The sequence below is a fragment of the Eretmochelys imbricata genome, chromosome 10 (assembly GCF_965152235.1).
Source record: "Eretmochelys imbricata isolate rEreImb1 chromosome 10, rEreImb1.hap1, whole genome shotgun sequence".
Classification (NCBI taxonomy): domain Eukaryota; kingdom Metazoa; phylum Chordata; order Testudines; family Cheloniidae; genus Eretmochelys; species Eretmochelys imbricata.
Genome location: NC_135581.1, coordinates 11,619,079 through 11,627,652, shown reverse-complemented (window position 1 = coordinate 11,627,652; position 8,574 = coordinate 11,619,079). Strand labels below are relative to the sequence as shown.

Here is an 8,574-nt window from a genome sequence, read left to right as displayed (position 1 = left end):
TCACCAGAGGCACGTTGCTTGATACAGACCGAGTAGAAATGGGTTGATAGGCGGTTGCTGTTGAGACTGTTTTCGTTAGTGCGGTGTCATGTTCGATGGCAGTGGGCTGGTTTTGCAATTGGCAGGGAGCTCCTGAAACAGTTGCAAACCCCACATTGCTGATGTTCAGCGAGACTTGAATGGAAAACTACTCCACCCTCTCAGAGCCAAGTGGTATTTCACCAGAGCCTCTGTGGCCCATTCTGGAGGCACAGCTGGCCAGGGGAGATTATCCTTGGTGCTGAGTCATCCCCATGCTGCTTCTCCACCCCTCCCTGGGGGGCGGGGAGGATGCCAGGGGAGTCTCCATAGTGTGGAGCGCTAAGGAGATTCTGTGCTGCTCCAAGTTATGGAGCAATGCTTGGAATGCTACTGCAAATGAGAGCAGCGTGTGGCTCTCCAGTTTATGCTGGGGGGGCCTCATCAGCAGCCCAGAATCAGGAAGACACAAGGGTGGCATGGAGACCCCTTTGCCTCGCTACCCCTGGGCTGTTTATTTTCTGCTGTGACTGCTGGAGAAAGAATTCCCGCTCCGTAAGTTTAGGATGTGGCTATGGTTAATTCCATTCTACTGCGTGAAAACTCCTTGGAGTCGGAATAACCAAGTAGCAGGATGACTGTCACAGTTGGGACTGAGTGGGGTGTCTACGCTTGGCGCAGGAAGCGTGATTCCCATCTCTCATAGACATAGATTCATAGCTATTAAGGTCAGAAGGGACCATTATGATCATCTAGTCTGACCTCCTGCAGGCCACCGAATCTCACCCACCCACTCCTGTGAAAAACCTCTCACCTATGTCTGAGCTATTGAGGTCCTCAAACCATAGTTTAAAGACTTCAAGGAGCAGAGAATCCTCCAGCAAGAGACCTGTGCCCCATGCTACAGAGGAAGGCGTAAAACCTCCAGGGCCTCTTCCAATCTGCCCTGGAGGAAAATTCCTTCCCGACCCCAAATATGGCGATCAGCTAAACCCTGAGCATATGGGCAAGATTCACCAGCCAGATACCCAGGAAAGAATTCTCTGTAGTAACTCAGATCCCACCCCATCTAACATCCCATCACAGGCCATTGGGCCTATTTACTATGCTAATGCGGTCTTGGGATGCATCAGGCGAGGTATTTCCAGTCGAGATCAGGAGGTTTTAGTACCGTTATACAAGGGACAGGTGAGACCTCACCTGGAATACTGTGTGCAGTTCTGGTCTCCCATGTTTAAGAAGGATGAATTCAAACTGGAACAGGTACAGAGAAGGGCTACTAGGATGATCCGAGGAATCGAAAACCTGTCTTATGAAAGGAGACTCAAGGAGCTTGGCTTGTTTAGCCTAACTAAAAGAAGGCTGAGGGGAGATATGATTGCTCTCTATAAATATATCCGAGGGATAAATACCGGAGAGGGAGAGGAATTATTTAAGCTCAGTACCAATGTGGACACAAGAACAAATGGATATAAACCGGCCACCGGGAAGTTTAGACTTGAAATTAGACGAAGGTTTCTAACCATTAGAGGAGTGAAGTTTTGGAATAGCCTTCCAAGGGGCAAAAGACCTATCTGGCTTTAAGATTAAACTTGATAAGTTTATGGAGGAGACGGCATGATGGGAGACATGCTAGACCTCGAGCTAGCGCGCTCAAAACAGGAGTATAGTTGTGGTAGGGTGGGGAGCAGTGGCACAACTAGCCACGCTGAGTACGGACTTATGGGGTTCAGGCACAGCTAGCCTGTGCCACCGTGGCCACACGACTCTTCTTAGCATGCTAGCTCAATGTGAGCTAGCGTGATTATATCTGGTGAGCTGGGAATCACCCCCCAGCTTGTAGTGTAGACATAGCCACAGGCCTGTGAGGTGCTGAGCACTGTCGGCACCGCTGGTACCAATGGGAGCTTAGGGTGCTCAGGACCTTACAGGGTAGAGCAATAAAGCTTGAAATTTGACCTTCCGTAAAGTGGCCTCCACTTTAATAACATCTGTTCATTGCTGTTGTTTTGCCTCTCCTCCCTCGGCTGCTGGTTAAATTTGTGGTTAAAAAGCCAGAGATTATACGGACAGCGCCAAGAACCTTGGGGTGACAGACCCAGAGCCGAGATATGGGCCCTCCTGCTTTGTGAGTGTGGATGTGGGTTTAAGCCACACCCTTCGTGGACTGTTCTGATGATGCAAACTGGGAGGGCGGGTACAACCAGGCATGTTAATGTCAGCTCCATTAGAAACCCAAGGAAGCAATGCCGGGCAAATGGAAAAGGACTGATTGGTAGGGGAAGAAATCTTTTTGAGTACCTGCGAAAGCTCATGCTCAAATAAATTGGTTAGTCTCTAAGGTGCCACAAGTCCTCCTTTTCTTTTTGTACTGATACTGTAACCCACAGAGGGACTACAGCCTTGGCCCACTGCAGTGCCTGAGACAGATAAGTAATGAGACAGTACTAATTTCCTGGGGGATATTGGGTGCCTCCAAGCCACCCCATTCAAATGTCTGAGTAAAGCTGGCTTTGTCAGATGCCCTCAGTGTCTAAAGTAAGGTTTGTCCATGCTTGATCACCTGCCCTAAGCTGCGCTGCATTTCTAACTGGACTGAGCATGTGAGTAGATGCATGAACATACAGGGATTTTGTAAGGAGCAGTCTGACTGAAGAATTCCAAGACCTGTGTAACTGAGACCATACATGGTGTCACTTTAGCGTCTCAGCTGATGTGTTCCATGCAACCGTTTTGTAAGCGCAATTGCACGCTCTGTGATGTACCGTGCCCTGCTGAAGCGTAATGGACGTAGTCTGATCCTGCAGTCCTTACCCACCTAGCACTCCCATTGAAAACATCGGAAGGTCTAGGTGAGGACGGCAGAGCTAGACCCACGTTTTTAAAGTTACAGAGGCATTTGCCTCACACAGGCTGTGTCCGTATAACTCCTGACTATACTATGACCCGCTAAGGGCTTAATGTGTGTTTTATGTCTGTATCTCAGTTGGCAGCTGCTTTAACCATTTCAGATTGCCCTGCTGTTTAGTTAGGGGGAGGAGGGTGGAGTAGCCATCCTGATAGCAAAGGACAAACGGGTAGATCTGCCAACAAACATGAGACTGCGGAACACAAGGTTGTGACAAGTGCCTTTGAATTCCTAATGGTGACGTTCAGAATGAGCATCCACAAGGGGTGAATGCCAGTACTGAAGGGATGGGGAAGAATGTGGGGGGGAGAAAGGGGGGGTTTCTTCCAGCCTAAGCAGAACCTTTTCCGCCATTAGCAGAGACGTCTCGTGTCCCGTCGGTATCTCATGCTGCTGAGGTACAAGATGATGGTGAGGTGCTTGTGTGCAGTGACTGGAAAGTGATCATGTGACTAGCCTAAAAGGCTTGTTCACATTATTTTCCCTAGGAAACTCTCCAGCTGAGGATAAAAACAAATGGAGAGTCCTGGGTGGGTGAGGACAGGGGAGGATCATGTGTATCTGACAGACCAAAGGGTGAGCGGCGCACTTTTAATTTAACCACAAAGAGAATTAAGTCAATGTGTAGATGAAGGATGCAGTTCCCATGATGGGGGCGCAAGGTTTGTCATCAGAACAGCTTGATGGGATTGGGCACAGTCAGAAGAGGGATTTCTTTGTGGGAGACCATGTTGGGAGCTACAGCTAAGTTGGTGGGTTTGTAAAGAGATGCTGCAGTCTGATAGCAGATAATTGGAAGGGGAAGGCATGGTTCAGGACAGTGGATGTGGCCTGCAGAACCTCTCGGCTTTGGTCACAGTGGGGGCTAGTACGGCAGGGATAGAAAACCAGTGCCAGGTGATGGCTGTGATGGCCCATGCAGAATAAATGTGCCGCTCTCAGTCCTGTTTCCCATGGAGAGTTATCCACAGCTTCGCTTTCCCCTGAGTGTGGGTCCCTGAATGGGTACATCTCCCACGTCGTCTTTAAGTGACACTTGGCTGCTTGAACAAGGCTCCGACCATTCCAGCTTGCGCTTGGAGTCCCTGCTCTAGAATGGGCCAGTGCAGCCCCTCCCCATCCTGTCAGAGTGAGAAGCCTGAAGCTAATTAAACTACCAAAGAAAACACACCTCTGCCTTGAACTAAGGATGAAGTGTTCAAGGGAGTTTTATTTGGGAAAACTGCTGTTACCAGATGTTACTAGTAACATAAAGCCTTACAGGGCAATAAGAGCCCGCCAGAGTCTGGGCCAGCCCTGTGCGTGCATCTGCAAAGATAATGCTGGGCTTTGAAGCTGGCCTTCAAGGATGAAAGGGTTAGGAGGGTGTCTTCCAGCCCAGGCACCTGTGAAGTGTGAGGAAGAATCTGTTATCTCAGTGGGTAGGAAATTTGTGCACAGAGCTGCCCTCAGCTCCCACTCCACCATGTCTGTATCAGACGGCCATTGTCGCTATAGTGTCAATACAAAGATGTTATTAGAAATTGGGGGTCTAATTCTTCATTACACTAAGGCCCTTTTACGCTCTTCTGGCAGCATGTAGAAGCCTCAGAGTGAGTGGAAACTACCTCCTGTGCAGGGAGCGGTACCGGGCTGGCCTGAAGGCTCCCTGCCTTCTGCCCCCAGTACAGGGCTGGCTCAGAGTACACTGCACTATGGCTAGCCCCGTGTTTCCCAGGAGCAGTGGGAAGCAAAGCGTAAATTAAAGCCGCCATAAAGCTCCAAATATGGGAATGCAACTGTGGTTTAAAGCTGTGTTAACCCCCCACCTTCTGCCTCCCATCCCTGCAGGATGTAGCTGAGAATTGGGCCCCTTGTCATCTTTATCTTTGTAGGAGCTGAAGGCCCCTCAGCCCCCATACCTACTCAGTGTTGGTTCCTTCCTGACAAGTAAAAACTTCCCAAGTGCTCCGTCAGCGTACCTTCAAGTAGCTTAGGTGAGGTACCTCCTTTGTTACAATGCTTGTTATAATGACCTGATGTCACACCAGCTCTGCAGCCTCTGCTTAAGGATCTGCTCACACTAGATTTACTCTGGAAACCCTTCAAAGGACTAAGGGAAGTGCCAGTTCTAACAGGACCCTTTGGTTAATCCTTTCTCGGGGAGAAGGGGGCTCTTTTCTGCTTCGTCTTTGCTTTTGCAGCAGGTTCCTTTCCTTATTCCGTGATGTAGTAAATGTAAGTGGGACATGCACAGCAGCAGGATCATGCAAGTATCAAGACTGGTGTGTGATTTTTTTGCTGTGAGGGAAATGTTAGATCTGGTGCCCTGGCCTTTAAAAAGCCACAAGAGAGAGAATTCTCCACGTGGAAAGCCATTCTGGTTGCGTGGGGAGAGAATTCCACTGAGGCTCTCACGAGATTCTGGCAGAGTCAGGTCTCCTTTGAAAACATGGCATTTCCATTAGCAATGGAGTTGAATGTTTCCATCCTAAATAAAACCTACGTAGTTTAAAACTCAGCAGCACTATGAAGGCCTGGCTCCCCAATGCCCAGAGAACACAGTTCTCCCAAATGCAAAGATACCGCTAAACTCAAAGGAGCATGGGATCAGTGCTGTCTGCCCAAGGTGATGCCCTGCAGCTAAGGCCTATGAGTGTGCCAAAGACCCAGGAGGAGGGTGCCAACAAGGTCAGCAGAGGAGAAACTGGCTTTGTGCAGCTGGCCTTTTCTACAGGATAAATCCTGTTTTCCGTTGCCTCAGCGTCACGATTCATTCTCTTGTGAATAACAGTCCTGGTGGGGAGCAGTGAGTGGTGTGTGGGACAGGTTGGTGTGCTGAGGCTGTGGAATTCCCTCGGGAAAGCTGCTGTAGCAATTACCAGAGAATGGCGGTCTTTCTGGTGGCTTGTTTGGGCCATGCAGTCAGCCTGAGGAGAGAACTGCACCCCTGCTACAGAATTCTGCAGGATGGATCCAAAAAGCCTAGAGAAAGGAGGTTGCTATTCAGATCTCTGGGTTTCATAGAGTAATTTCTGTCGAACCCTGTTGGTTTCATCTCTGTGTAAGAGTCTAATAGAATTTCATGCGGAGGGTGGATATGTGACTGGGTAGTCAAGAGCTCTACTGTTCTCCCATCCAGCTCTGGTCCTGTTCATTCCAGTGTGTACAGGCTCTCACCAGCCATCTGCCTTGTTGATGCATAGGGGGAGCTTTGCGTCTGAGAGCAGGGAGCTGAACCCCGGCTTAGTGGGCAGAGTGCGACAGCAATATTTCAGTGCTCTGCTGGTGCAAACACAGCTGTGTACAGGCTCAGAAAGTCCTAATGTGGACACCTGGTTTGCTGAGCAGTAGGTCCCAAGGGGTACGTGTACACTGCATCTGGGAACAAGCCTCCCACCCTGGGTTCACGGGCTCACACTAGTGTGTTAGAAACTGCCATGTAGACGTTCCGGCTCCAGCTGGAACTCCGGCTTGTGGGGCTGGGCTTCAGCGCCAGAGCCAGCATGTCGAAGCGCTGTCTACACAGCTCTTTTTAGCGCACTAGCATGAGTCTGTGGACCCAGGCTGGGCAGCTCATTCCCAGGTGCAGTGTAGACACATTCTTCCTGCCTCACTGATGGTCACTGTGAAATCCTCACAGCGCTGAGTCCTAAATGCCCCCTGTGCCCCATCATCCAGGTGTTGTCATGCCCCTGGCCCGAGTTCTTGAGCTCCGTGGGAATTTGGAGAGCTTGGCACCCCGCTGGACAGAGCTGTCTGAGAAGGACCAGGGATTAGCCGTGAAAGCACAGGACAGGGACTTAGAAGGGCTTGTTCATATGCCCAGCTCTGCTGTTCCCGTGCTGTATGCCCTTGAGCAAGGCACTCAACCGTGCGGTGCTGTTTCCCCATCTATAAAAAGGGGCGAGATAATGCCTGCCTCATGGGGGGTTGTAGGATGGGATTCATTAGTTTATAGAGCTCTTTGCCTGGAAGGTGAGGTAGCAGTGTGGGGTTTATATATTATTCCGCCCCCTTCTTTTTGTTGGGATAGTGAAACATGGTTGGTCTGATGTAAAGTGGACCACCACCACTCAGGTCAGACTTGCTTTACCAAAAAGCGAGCTTGGAAGGCTGTTCACATGAGAGTCTAACATACTGGCTCTCGGATACAGAAGGGCCTGCCCCACAAAGATCTCAAGGGCTTGTACTGTCCCACGGAGAAGAGTCAGACTGGGAAATGTGTGTGGGTCAGAGTTTTATTTAGCACTCCACATCTGGGATGGCTTCCAAGCTACCCCAGATGTTTAAATAGCACAGATGAGTTTCCAAGCTCCATCATGGTAACCAGTCCCTCTCCCAGCCTTTGGGAAAGGCAGGGAAATGCTGCATAGCTCTGCCTTTTCCCCAGTGCTGCAGGGTGAGGCAGAGGGACTAAGCCTGCTACAGACATTACTCATCACTTTAAGGGGTCATTGCTTTTCGTCTTTAATATTTCCATATTTTATTACAGACCCTTGTCACTAAAATAATCAGATCTAGGCAGAATCCTGGTGCCAAAACGTGTCGGCATCTAATGTCTTTTCACCACAAGTCAGACTTAAATGTTTGCAAGAAAAAGTGGTCGCAGTTCAGTGTCTTGACTTGTCCTTTTACTTGCCACGCAGAGAGAGAACGCAACAGCTTCGGAGAGCTGCAAAGACGCTCCAGTGTCCGTGTTTATTTCCCCGGGTGGCAGGAATTCAAAATGGATGGAAGAAAAGGAGGTTGGAAAACAGTCTTGTTTTGTTTGGATCCTGGACAGTTCTCTGTGGAAAAATGGGAGGGGCTCTGGGGATAGAGAAGAGCCAATAAAACCAATGTGTCAAAAGCCGGCCAGCGGCCAACAGAGCATTCAGCAGCGAGTGGAGCAGGGCTGGGGTTGTGGGTTTGCAAAGTATAAAAGGCAGGAGGGTGGGGAGGAGGAAAATCAAGAGGGCTGTTAAAAATGGGGTTACAGCTCGATGATAAACACTTACCCAGCGCTGCAGTGGGGCAGCTTGCGTGGCTGTAAGGCTTAGTGAGGACGCTACCTAGGCCAACAGCAGAGCTTCTCCTGTCAGTGTCCCTGAGAGGTGGTAGCTATGATGGTGGGAGATGCCCTCCCGTAGACATAGCGCTGTCTACACTCAGGGTTAGGTTGGTATAACAGTGTTGTTTAGGAGTGTGGATTTTCCACACCCCTGAGGATCGTCGTTTTACCGACATAAGTGTAGACCAGACCTTAGATGAGCAAGAGGGAATATCAAGAAAGCACATGGAATCATGAATAGCATCAAGGCTTGTGCTTTTTAAGAGCAGGGAGCCAAGGGCAGATGATAAGGAAATAGCATAGATATTAAATAATTAATTTGACCGGGGTTGGAGTTTGTCGAAACATACTGCACAAAAGCTGAGGAATTGGTGCTGGGATCACAGGGGCAGCCAGCCGTTGACATGGTGATTGCTTTAGCAGAGGTGGCTGGGATTTCCAGACTTTGGAAGTGAAGAGCAGTTCTGCAAAACGCAATTTACTCTGCCAGCCGTTGAGGGCGTTTCTCACCGACGTTTGAATCGGAAGGTTTGAATCAGAAGCCTAGGTTCTCCAGCCCGACCTGCAATAAGCTCAGTGTTTGTGGCACTGGTCTGCTGGTCTAGGAATTGCTGTG

The 8,574-nt window shown here is 49.7% G+C and overlaps 1 long non-coding RNA gene across 1 annotated transcript in view; it reads left to right on the top strand.

Moving 5' to 3' along the window:
• Positions 1-507: 507 nt before the first annotated feature.
• Positions 508-8,574, top strand: part of LOC144271452 (uncharacterized) — a 32,968-nt gene continuing 24,901 nt past the window's right edge. Inside the window, exons 1-2 of the long non-coding RNA XR_013347352.1 lie at positions 508-573; positions 7,555-7,653. This is a non-coding gene — a long non-coding RNA (uncharacterized LOC144271452). The remainder of the gene's footprint in view (positions 574-7,554; positions 7,654-8,574) is intronic.